Source organism: Rhinichthys klamathensis, unplaced genomic scaffold (assembly GCF_029890125.1).
Source record: "Rhinichthys klamathensis goyatoka isolate OS25496 unplaced genomic scaffold, OSU_Roscu_1.1 h1tg000421l_1, whole genome shotgun sequence".
Lineage (NCBI taxonomy): Eukaryota > Metazoa > Chordata > Actinopteri > Cypriniformes > Leuciscidae > Rhinichthys > Rhinichthys klamathensis.
In genome coordinates this window covers 882,985-895,224 of record NW_026606919.1, presented here as the reverse complement: position 1 = coordinate 895,224, position 12,240 = coordinate 882,985, and the positions used below count along the sequence as shown (strand labels likewise).

Sequence of the window (12,240 nt, the reverse complement as noted above, 5' to 3'; positions counted from 1 at the left end):
ATAACGTTACTTCACATGGAGGACAAGGAAGAAGATTATTTACTGTAACGTTAGATGCCAACTAAGGATCTGAACTTCTACAGAGGATAAAAGCGAAGCTCAAGGTAAGCACATATATTAAACCAATTAAGTTAACTGTTAGGTTAATTAGATTAGGCAGCGGGCTAGCTAGTTAATGTTAGTGCTAATTGTTGAGGCTAACGGTAAGTGTGGCCTGACATTTTCTCTGTTTTTCCAATAAGCGATCACATAATCATACAATTTAATGTTAAGGACTTAATTTTACAGTTTTTTTCAATTGCTTACACACTAAAATGAAAACTTTCCCACTATTAGCAAAACCTTACACTCAAGGAGCAAAACACCAGCCTAGATTTGCACAATTGTAAGCACGTTGTCAGCTTCACCCTTTTTGCAAAACATTACACACAGTAATTTGTAAAACTCTACACACATTTTCACACCTTAGACACAGTTAAGGATTGTGAGGTTACTTCCTTGTCATTACAAAGCCCCGGTTTGCCATTGACCACACTAATGAATGAATTGGATATGCACATCCACCAGGTGTGGAAGCACACATGTGCTAATTTGAAAACGCAGCACTCAGGTGTGCTATAAAAGGCAGCAGGTGAGTTCACCTATCTTCAACAAAAATGGAAGGAGCTAGAAGAAGAAGAAGAAGAAGAAGAAGAGTGAGAATAAGAGGGGGAGCTCAAAGAGGAGATGAGGTAGAGGAAGAGGAGAAGGAGGTAGAGGAAGTAGAGGAAGAGGAGAAGGAGGTAGAGGAAGAGGAGGTAGAGGAAGAGGAGAAGGAGGTAGAGGAAGTAGAGGAAGAGGAGAAGGAGGTAGAGGAAGAGGAGGTAGAGGAAGAGGAGAAGGAGGTAGAGGAAGAGGAGAAGGAGGTAGAGGAAGAGGAGAAGGAGGTAGAGGAAGAGGAGAAGGAGGTAGAGGAAGAGGAGAAGGAGGTAGAGGAAGAGGAGGTAGAGGAAGAGGAGAAGGAGGTAGAGGAAGTAGAGGAAGAGGAGAAGGAGGTAGAGGAAGAGGAGGTAGAGGAAGAGGAGAAGGAGGTAGAGGAAGAGGAGAAGGAGGTAGAGGAAGAGGAGAAGGAGGTAGAGGAAGAGGAGGTAGAGGAAGAGGAGAAGGAGGTAGAGGAAGAGGAGAAGGAGGTAGAGGAAGAGGTGAAGGAGGTAGAGGAGGAGGAGAAGGAGGTAGAGGAGGAGGAGAAGGAGGTAGAGGAGGAGGAGAAGGAGGTAGAGGAGGAGAAGAAGGAGATAGAGGAAGAGGCCTAGGTAGAGGAAGAGGTAGATAAGGACTTGAAGAGTTGATAGAACCTGAACAAAGAAGACGAGGACCAAATTTGACTCAAGAAATCCGTGCAACACTTATTGACCATGTTATCAACCATGGACTGACGCTGATGGAGCTGGACAAAGAGATCAACCAAATTGTTCTTGTTGCTTTTACAGTAGTTTTTCTTCAGAGTCAAACTGTATGTACTTCATGCAGTAATTTTGATTTGTCTACAGATTTTATTTTTTTCATTGATTTCTTTGTTGGTTGATTACTGTAACTGATTATGGTAAGAAATACTGTAAATAAATACTTGAAATATGAGTCTGCAGAAATCAGTGTTGTGCAGTGCTTGGCAAGTTTATAGTAGGCCTTTTTGTGTACATTCTCCCTATATCTCAAACTAATCATGAAGAATGTTGTGGGTTTGTCACTATTTTTTTTTTTTCATCTAAATTATCCCTTACATAACAATGTCTGGCCAAAAATCTAGCACATGCTATTTCCTAAAAATAGTTTTTTTACAAATGTGTTTTTTATTTATCACAGCCGTGTGCAACTGGCTGCAATAGTGTCTGATCATTGAGGACTGTGTTGGTTAAATGAAAACTAATAGCATTTTCACAAATATGTGTATATCTTTTGACTGAAGTGTGTATGTTTTGACAGAAGTGTGTCATTTTGCAAACAATCTAGGAATTATGCAAATTGAGTGTGGTGTTTGGATAATTGTGATTATATTTTGAAAAAAAGAACCCTGTTTTCAAAATTGCGTGTAAACAATTGAAAAAAACTGTAACTGAAAAGTGTCGTCTAGTCTGACTGATTGCTAATGGAGGGATTCGGTTATTAAGTTTGTTTCTCTGTCTAGTTTGCGTTGGACGGTGGCTTATTTTATACTTTAAATTAAAGATATGTTTTATAGGCCTATATATATATATATATATATTATATACGTTAGCACTTATGTTTGACTGATCAGAAATTGTTTTTACATTTAAATGAACTCATAGGCAACATATACAAGCCACAGATCTTGACTAAAGTGCTTCACAGAGAAATGAAGTAACGTTAGGCTAAAATAAAACAAAAACTGACATGGAAAGTAGCTTTAAAAGAATAAATGAATAAACTTAGTTTTAATTATGACTGTAGTTAAAATAAACTGGGGTTTGTATGGTGAGCTCGTTCAAAAGAGTAACTTAGTTAGGTTAAGGACCAAATGAATAGTTAAATAATTGGACTACCTGGGATTTTATAGATGTTGGTTTTGTAAGAGATTAGAGCCTGAATGAAAATGGTGAGTTTATGCCCGCAAGGCTAGCATTGTGCCAGTCAATAAATCTGATGATATTATATTGTAGAGTTCAGATTTCTTGTCTTACATTGATACATACAATTTCATTGTAATGCAGTAACATTACAATAACATTCTTATCTAGGCTACTTATTGAACATGCTAGTTGAATTCTGCATGTGTCCCCATTTTCAGTGTAATTTTTTTCACACTATTTTTTTCCTCTCAGTTTGAAATGCCACCACGAATCAGCCCCCTTAAGGATGCCATGCATCATGTTGTTTCAAAGACTGACAAAACATTCAAATTAGATGTGAAGTATATCAATGCAGTGAAAGGTAAGGTGGTGTGATTTTATCATTCAATATTTGTAATGTTGAGGCATATATTCTCTTAATCAAACAAGATGAGAAAGAAGATTAAACAGTATTTAAAACACTGTCAGGAACAAGACCAAAACACAATTAATATTGATAATATGTCATTTAACACACTTCAAACCATCGCACCCTGGAAAACAATGATGCAGTTCATAATCTAGGGTAGTGAAATCCATATTCATCGGGATCGGGGATGAAAGGAAGTGAACGCTGGCGCGACTCGCTGCCGCTACTTTCCGATTGTTTGTTTAATTCTGGGCTTTTTAACTTCGGCTTTTATTGAACTTTTAATTGTTTATTGCCCTTGCTGATATACTGTCACCGATTGCTGCGTTTATACCAGCTATATCTGGCTCTCTTGCTTTTTTTACCTGACTTTCCTGTGTGAGCCAAAATGTGGATCAGCAAGTCGGTGATACTCATGTGGATTGTTGCGCTTTTCCTTACAAGTTTCTCCTCGGCTCTGTTTCAATACTCGACTGCCGAGCTTCTCAAACTCTGCTTCAATCCGACTGCCTCATCACTGTTAAAATCGACGCTGCACCCAGGCTCGGAAAATGCTCGCTTACCTCGTCGGAGATATCTTCATCGTGGGTCCCGACGGAGTTTTAACATCGATGCCTCTACTTCAATCAACTCCTTCTGGTCCTCATCTCGCCGTCAACCGAGATCATCCAGCAGGAGGGTGGACCAGAGTGTGCTAACCAGTCTACCCAGGTCTACTAATCCCAGCTCTGTCTCCCACAAAAACAACTGTAGTGATCTCCACTTTGGATTATACAACATACGATCACTTTCGGGCAAAGGACTTATTCTCCAGGATTTCATCAATGATCGTAAATATGACTTTTTTAGTCTGACAGAGACTTGGCAGCAGCCAAATGACTTTTCCCAGTTGAATGAAGCAACTCCCCCCGGGTTTGTTTACAGCTGTAAACCCCGCACTACAGGTCGCGGGGGAGGTCTCGCGATAATATATCGCGAGAGTTGGAAAGTCTCGCCTGTCTCTGTGCCACTTTATCAGTCATTTGAGTCTCTTGTCATTAAACTAAATGGTCCATCCCCTATCATTGTAGCCACCGTGTATCGTCCACCTAAGCCCAATTCAGAATTCATTAATGAATTTTTAGCTTTTCTTACACTTATATCACCTCTTTCTCCTAATGTTATTCTCCTTGGTGATTTTAATATCCATATTCATAAAGACAATAACTATCTCACAAAAGACTTTATATCATGCCTTGATAGTTTTGAATTGCAACAGTTTATTAATTTCCCCACCCATTCAAAGGGCCATATCTTGGATTTACTTTGCTGCTTTGGTGTCACTCCTTTTAACTGTACTGCATTTGACCTTCCCATCTCTGATCATAAACTTATTTCATTTAATGCTAAGGCTACACTGTTCAAAACGAAACTGTCACGCACTATCTCTTTCTGTAATATCAAGTCCATTGACCCAGCAGCTCTAGACTCTGGTATTGCCAATCTTCCCAATATTGACTTCACATCCACCCCTGATGAACTGCTCAGTCACTACGATTGTGGCCTACACCATCTCCTCGATACGTTGGCTCCAATAAAAACACGGACTGTTTCCTTTTCCCAATCTGCACCCTGGTTTACTTCTGAACATCGCCAACTGAAAGCTAGAGGTCGCCAACTGGAACGCCTCTATAGAAAAACTGGTCTGGCCATTCACAAACAAATGTTTTATACCCATTTACTTTCCTATAAAGATTCTCTTTCCACTGCAAAGTCCTACTACTATACAGACTTAATCAGTTCAGGCTCTGGTAACTCTCAAGCACTTTTTTCACTGGTGCATAAAACATTTCGTCCACCTGATTCTCTACCACTACATTTTTACTCCACGGACTCCTGTAATTCTATTATGACATTTTTTTCTACTAAAATTCATCGTATATATCAACAGTTACCCCCTCAGATCTCAACCTCTGAATTATCATCTGATTTTCAAATATCTTCTTGTCATCTCTTATCTACCTTTACCCTTCCCACTGATGTTGAAATAACCAACCTTGTTCGCAAATCTAAACCATCAACTTGTCAACTTGATCCTCTTCCGACTATATTGGTTAAAATGTGCATTCACTCCCTCTTATAACTGCAATTATCCATTCCTCTCTTATCACTGGTATTGTTCCGTCAGCCCTCAAATCAGCGGCAATAACCCCCATTCTTAAGAAACCTGGGGCTGACCCCAGCAACTTTAACAATTTCCGCCCAATTTCGAACCTCCCTTTCCTTTCAAAAATCCTTGAAAAAGCAGTTGCTTCTCAGATTCATGACCACCTCACCCACAATAGTCTCTTTGAAAAGTTCCAATCAGGCTTCCGTCCCCTTCACAGCACCGAAACAGCTCTTGTTAAAATAACCAATGACCTCCTCACGGCTGCGGACTCTGGATTACTAACAATCCTCATCCTCCTGGACCTGAGTGCGGCTTTTGACACCATCTCCCACACCATCCTTATCGACCGATTAGCTTCCCTTGGATTATCTGATACACCCTTGCACTGGTTTAAATCATATCTCTCTGGCCGTACTCAGTTTGTACAGCTCAAAAATTTCAGATCCCACTCTGCTCCCCTTTCCTCTGGTGTTCCCCAAGGATCTGTCCTTGGACCCCTTTTGTTTATTATTTATCTTCTTCCTCTTGGCCATATTTTTCGTAAACATAATATCCAGTTCCATTGCTATGCAGATGACACCCAGCTCTACTTATCCACCAAACCCACTACATCCCTCCCTCCCACGTCCCTATCAAACTGTCTTCAGGAAATCAGATCCTGGTTCTCGCTAAACTTTCTCAAGCTTAATAGTGACAAAACTGAATTCCTCCTTATTGGCACTCTATCCTATCTAAAATAAACGACTTCTCCATCTCCATCGATAATTCTTCTGTGTTTCCCTCCCCTCATGTTAAGAGTCTGGGTGTCATCCTAGATAGCACTTTGTCATTTCAGTCCCACATTAATAATATCACTCGGTCAGCATATTTCCATTTACGTAATATCTCTCGTCCAACTCTCTCCGCCAACAGTGCTGAAATTCTGGTTCACACCCTGGTTACCTCCCGTTTAGATTATTGCAACTCTCTCCTTTATGGGCTACCTGACAAATCCATTCATAAATTACAACTAGTCCAAAACTCTGCTGCTCGTATCATTACCAGAACCCCATTCACCAGTCACTTAACACCTGTCCTGCAGCAACTTCATTGGCTTCCCATTAAATATCGCATAATTTATAAAATTCTTTTCCTTACATTTAAAGCTATCAATAATCTTGCCCCTAAGTATCTCACTGAGCTCCTTCATATCAAGATACCCACCCGTTCTCTCAGGTCCTCTTCTTCCACTCAGCTTATCCTTCCACGTGCTCGTTTGGTTACGATGGGGTTTAGAGCTTTCAGTCATTCAGCTCCATATCTTTGGAACTCTCTGCCCCACTACATTCAACACTCCACATCCATAACAACTTTTGCAACTCACTTAAAAACGTATCTTTTTAGACAGGCATACTCTCTTTAACTTTAATATTATTTTGACTGTAAGAATCTTATCCTTTTTCCTGTTCTTTTTAATTGTATCTTATGCTTTCGCTGTTTTTTTTTATTTATTTTTATTGGATTGAGTGTTTTATTGTTGATTTTGTAAATATGCTATTTAAATAATATTTAAATATGCTGCTAACGATGCTATGAAGTGCTTTGTTAAATGTTAATCACAGGATGTATTTGCAGATAACAAATAAAACAAAACAAAATTAAGATTACTGTTGTTGGTTTTTTTTTTTTATTAAAGCAAATCTTAGTTATTTACTATTATATTATATTATTTACTGTACTTTTATCATTCTTTAAAGATAATTTTTCTGTTTTTTAGTGGTGTATTGTTAATACATTGTTATTGTTATTAATTGTTAATACAATTAATATATGTTAAAATTAAAAGATTTCATGGTATTATAAGGAGATTTTTGTGTAGAATAACAGTAATAAACCGTAATCATATGATAAGAAATTACTGGGGGTTTTTTTTACTGTTTTTTACAGTTTTACAGTGTATTTTTCATGACAGTATTTTTCTGTTTTTAAACAGACATTTTCTGGTGCCCCTGCTGCCAGAAAATTACCTTTTTTTTATGTTTTTTTTTTTTACAGTGTGGTGAGATATTTGCAATCATTTTTGCACTTGTGCCTCCATTACGGCCAGCATGCGCCCCATGAGTCCAAGCAGAGAATGTGTGTCCGCTCTCGTGTCCTGACGTAAGGCATCGTCCATTTCTGTGCTGTGCTGCAAGAACCTCTCGTCTGCCCTTTCCAAAAGATGGAACCCACCACGTGTGTGTGTGTGTGTGTGTGTCCAGGCGCAGGTCCTTCATCAGATCTGGAGTGTGTATGTGCGAGTGCGAGTGTGAGTGTGTCATTAGCAAACAACAAACTGCACACCCAGAAGGGTGTTATTGCTTTATTGCGTTATTGCTGCAGGGGATTTAATCATTCAAATCTTAAGTCTGTACTCCCCAAGTTTTACCAACATGTCTCCTGCCCGACCAGAGGTGACAGAACCTTGGACAAGGTCAACACTGGACAAACATCCCTGAAAGGCTTCAAGGCTATACCACTTCCCTCTTTGGGTCAATCTGACCATCTCTCCTTGCTGCTGCTGCCCAGATAGGGTGAAACCCACAGTAAGGATCTGGCCAGAGGGTGCAGAGGCCGCACTACAGCTTGGGTTTCAGCGTACGGACTGGAGTCTGTTCGCCACTAATGCCACCTCTGACTCACAGCTGGACACATACACGTCCTCTGTTCTGGAATACATAAATACAAGCGTCAATAATGTCACAACTCACAAGCAGATCAAGATCTGAAGCCTTGGATGAATAAGGTCTATTGCTAAAGGCTCGAGACATTGCTTTTCGATCCGGCAACGCAATGGCCTATAGCACATCTAGGGCTAACCTGAAAAGGGGAATACGAAACGCCCAACAATAGTTCAATAGTCAATAGTTTGGAAATCCAAAAAACTGCCAAACCTTTCTAAGGTTAAAAATTTAATTGATGCTCAACAAATAAAAAACAAATAAAAAACAGATATAATACAGATGAGCAAACGATAAAGCTTGGGTTGTTGAATAATATCCCTTAATTCAAAAGCGCTCTGATTTCAGATTATAATCTAGATTATAATCTGTTTGACACAAACCTGGCTAACACCAAACGATTATATTACTTTAAATGAGTCAACCCCACAAGATTACTGTTATAAACATGAGCCTCGTCCGAAAGGCAAAGGGTGTTGTTGTAATTTATAGTAATATTTTCTAAACCACTAAGAAATTTTGTTTTAAATATACTTTTTTTGAAGTGTTGGTGCTTAATGTAAAAATATATAGTGTAAACGATAAATCACATTTGAGAATTCTGCTGGCTACTGTATACAGGCCACCAGGGCACCATAAAGATTTTATCAAAGAATTTGCGGACTTTTTATCAGAATTAGTATTGGCTGCAGATAAAGTACTAATTGTTGGTGATTTTAATATACATGTAGATAATGAAAAAGATGCATTGGGATTGGCATTTAAAGATATTGTAAACTCAATTGGAGTTAGACAACACGTGTCGGGACCTACTCATTGTCGTAATCATACTCTTGATCTAATATTATCACATGGAATATATAAACATATAGTCTCATAAGACTCAAACATATAGTCTCAAACATAGTAAAAGGAGTAAAAAGATACAATATAAAATATCATGAAGAAAATAAATATACTTTAAATACGTTAAGATACCTCATTTGTTGTTGTCACTTGGTTTGGTTAAGGATACTAATGGCATTTGGAATAAGTATTTAAGTATTTAAAAGTACGTTTTTAACATGTGTTAAACTTAATGAGGTGATCGTTATGCGTCTATCTGGTTAAAGTCACAGCCCCTTGAATCTTTCTGATCAGATGAAATGTTATAAATTAGGTTTTTAAGAAATAAAAAGCATTGCATATAAATAATCATATAAATATTAGATAAATTAAATAAGATGTTAAATTATCCACAATATACTGTCTCACACAGTTAAATAAAACATATAAAATAGTGAATAATAGTTAATATTATTTGAAATAAGACGTTAAATTGTCTTAACCCTCTGGGGACGGCAAACGCGCCGGCGCGTTTTGCTATTTTTTTTTTCACATAGCAGCAACATAGACTTAAAATACATCCTGATAAAGGATGTACATTATCCCTTACTTATCACCGAATGATGAGAAATATTCTTAAGCACTTACTAATCTCAGTTAAAGTTAATGAAGCTTTGAGAAACTTTGCGTTAATTGCTTCGCAGTAAGATTCACCCTGTCATGATCCCGGCATTCTCTCGTGTCTCTGTCTCCCTCTTGTGTTTTTTTCGGTTTCCTTGGCCATTCGTGATGGTCATTCACCATCACGCTGACACACCCACCATTCTCACACGCGCTCCCTTCATTCACACACACCTCGCTTAGACTCACACCCCGCTTATGCCGAGTTCAGACTGCACGATTTTAGCCCCGATTTTGGCTCGCCGACAGGTTTTGAGAAATCGCCGACAAATGGCCAAAATCACAGGCAAATCGGTGCTCGTTCACGCGAGTGACAATCACGCAGTGTGAATGAGCAAAGACGCGATCTGAGAGAATCGCCGACGAGTCGCCGACGCCCGTGAGATATTTGGCATGCTAAATATCTGGACCTGTCGGTGATTCACAATCCTGCTGCGTGAATGTGTTCTGACTGAAAACTTCATCGGCGATGACCGACAGCCAATGAAGAGAGCAAGATACGGGGAGGAGGAGGAGGAGTTATAGACCAGAATATCAGTATTTTAATAGATAGGCCTATATTTACAATTATATCAAACAGAAACAAAGCACAAACATTTGCGTGACCAGCAGGAACAGCAGGACGTCATTTGCAAAATTATTTATTTACCCCCAACTCTCTTTGCAAAACACAGTCCTTGCTCCCCTCGTCTTGCCAACCATTTCCTGCATAAACTGTTTATTTATTTATTTATTTATTTTCGCTACAAATCAGTGCACAGACAATTTGGATCGCAATCTTCTTGTAGGCTATCATTTTTAATAACAAATTCAGTGTCGCGCGAGAACTTCGGTCTCACGCACACGTGATCTTCCGTTATTTCCTTATCACTTCTCGCGTTTGTTTGGTTGTGAAACGTAGTTTGCGGACCAGGCAGAAGTTGTCGGCGATTCTTTCTTTTGTAGTCATGAGTCATGAGTCATGCAGTGTGAAACCTCCTGTCGCCGATCCATCGTGCAGTGTGAACACAGCAGCAACTGAATGTTACCCCAAATGGCTCAAATGGTAGAGCGCTCACTTAGCATGCGAGAGGTAGCGGGATCGATGCCCGCATTCACCACTTTCGAGGTGAGCAGAGCTGAGGGTCCCAGAGAGCAAAAGTGTGGCCCGTACGGGGATCGAACCTGCGACCTTGGCGTTATTAGCACCACGCTCTAACCAACTGAGCTACCGGCCCCACTCTGACTGCTTTTATCCCCAATTTCCCAGGAATATCATGGTTGCCCTAGTCAGGCTGAAGAGATTAAAAAGCAAAGAGAGCAAAGCCTAAGAAAGGGCTCGTCCGGGATTTGAACCCGGGACCTCTCGCACCCTAAGCGAGAATCATACCCCTAGACCAACGAGCCAACAAAAACACGTCCTTCCTGCTGCTGCCTAGATGAGCTTTTGAGGATCAGCGCTGTCGAAAAGCTTTTTTCGGACGAGGTCCTGCGCACATTCCTGGCATTGCTCTGCCGAAACCCGGGATCGAACCAGGGACCTTTAGATCTTCAGTCTAACGCTCTCCCAACTGAGCTATTTCGGCAAGGTCTACTGGCAAACGGTTTGTCGAGCGGGGATTTCTGGGAGACCGCCCGTCACTTTCGAGGTGAGCAGAGCTGAGGGTCCCAGAGAGCAAAAGTGTGGCCCGTACGGGGATCGAACCCGCGACCTTGGCGTTATTAGCACTTGCACACATGCTGTGCGATGGACACCTTCTCTCCACGTCGTCGAGGGGAATTAGCTCAAATGGTAGAGCGCTCGCTTAGCATGCGAGAGGTAGCTCGATCGATTTGAACTCGGATCGCTGGATTCAGAGTCCAGAGTGCTAACCATTACACCATGGAACCTTGGCGTGGGTCGCTTTTTCCCACCGAGCAGCAGAGGTGTTTAGTCATTCAGCCCAGAAGCGCGACAGCAAGTCAAGCCTTTTCTTTTTAAGCCCATGTTTCCCCGATCCCAGAAAACAAGCTAAAAAGGTTCCACCGAGATTTGAACTCGGACCGCTGGATTCAAAGCCCAGAGTGCTAACCATTACACCATGGAACCACCACATGCTGGTCCCTGGCCGTCTGAGAGGCGGATAGCGGTGCGGCTAGGTGGAATCAGGTTAACAGGAGGTGGCGTTTGGTCACTGGAGACCCTCGACCAAAAACACAGGGACCAGGTTGCTGTGCCGTAACCCGGGATCGAACAAGGGACCTTTAGATCTTCAGTCTAACGCTCTCCCAACTGTGCTATTTCAGCCAAGTCTACTGGCAAATGGTTTGTCCAGCGGGGATTTCTGGGAGACCGCCCGTCACTTTCGAGGTGAGCAGAGCTGAGGGTCCCAGAGAGCAAAAGTGTGGCCCGTACGGGGATCGAACCCACAACCTTGGCGTTATTAGCACCACGCTCTAACCAACTGAGCTAACCAGCCCCACTCTGACTGATTTTATCCCCAATTTCCCAGGAATATCCTGGTTGCCCTATTCAGGCTGAAGAGATTAAAAGCAAAGCTTAAGAAAGGGCTCGTCCGGGATTTGAACCCGGGACCTCTCGCACCCTAAGCGAGAATCATACCCCTAGACCAACGAGCCAACACAAACGTCCTTCCTGCTGCTGCCTGGCCGCAAACATTTCCGTTTGCAAGGCTTAAAGCACAAAGGTTTAATTAATTTGATTTGAACCCAGGACCTCTCGCACCCTAAGCGAGAATCATACCCCTAGACCAACGAGCCAACACACACACGTCCTTCCTGCTGCTGCCTGGCCGCAAACATTTCCGTTTGCAAGGCTTAAAGCACAAAGGTTTAATTAAATGTACAACTAAACGGTAGCCAGTGCAAAGTTGCCGGCACAGAGGAAATACGGTCTCTTTGCTTTGTGGCCATTGGAAACCGCGCTGCAGC

The 12,240-nt window shown here is 41.1% G+C and overlaps 5 non-coding genes across 5 annotated transcripts; all 5 read right to left on the bottom strand.

The window, feature by feature from the left end:
- Positions 1-10,644: 10,644 nt before the first annotated feature.
- Positions 10,645-10,716, bottom strand: trnap-agg (transfer RNA proline (anticodon AGG)). Its single transcript has one exon. It is a non-coding gene; the product is annotated as a tRNA-Pro (tRNA).
- Positions 10,717-10,822: 106 nt separating this feature from the next.
- Positions 10,823-10,895, bottom strand: trnaf-gaa (transfer RNA phenylalanine (anticodon GAA)). Its single transcript has one exon. It is a non-coding gene; the product is annotated as a tRNA-Phe (tRNA).
- A 431-nt stretch (positions 10,896-11,326) lies between these two features.
- On the bottom strand, positions 11,327-11,398 carry trnaq-uug (transfer RNA glutamine (anticodon UUG)). Its single transcript has one exon. It is a non-coding gene; the product is annotated as a tRNA-Gln (tRNA).
- A 296-nt stretch (positions 11,399-11,694) lies between these two features.
- Positions 11,695-11,768, bottom strand: trnai-aau (transfer RNA isoleucine (anticodon AAU)). The gene has a single exon. It is a non-coding gene; the product is annotated as a tRNA-Ile (tRNA).
- An 88-nt stretch (positions 11,769-11,856) lies between these two features.
- On the bottom strand, positions 11,857-11,928 carry trnap-agg (transfer RNA proline (anticodon AGG)). The gene has a single exon. It is a non-coding gene; the product is annotated as a tRNA-Pro (tRNA).
- Between the last annotated feature and the right edge of the window lie 312 nt (positions 11,929-12,240).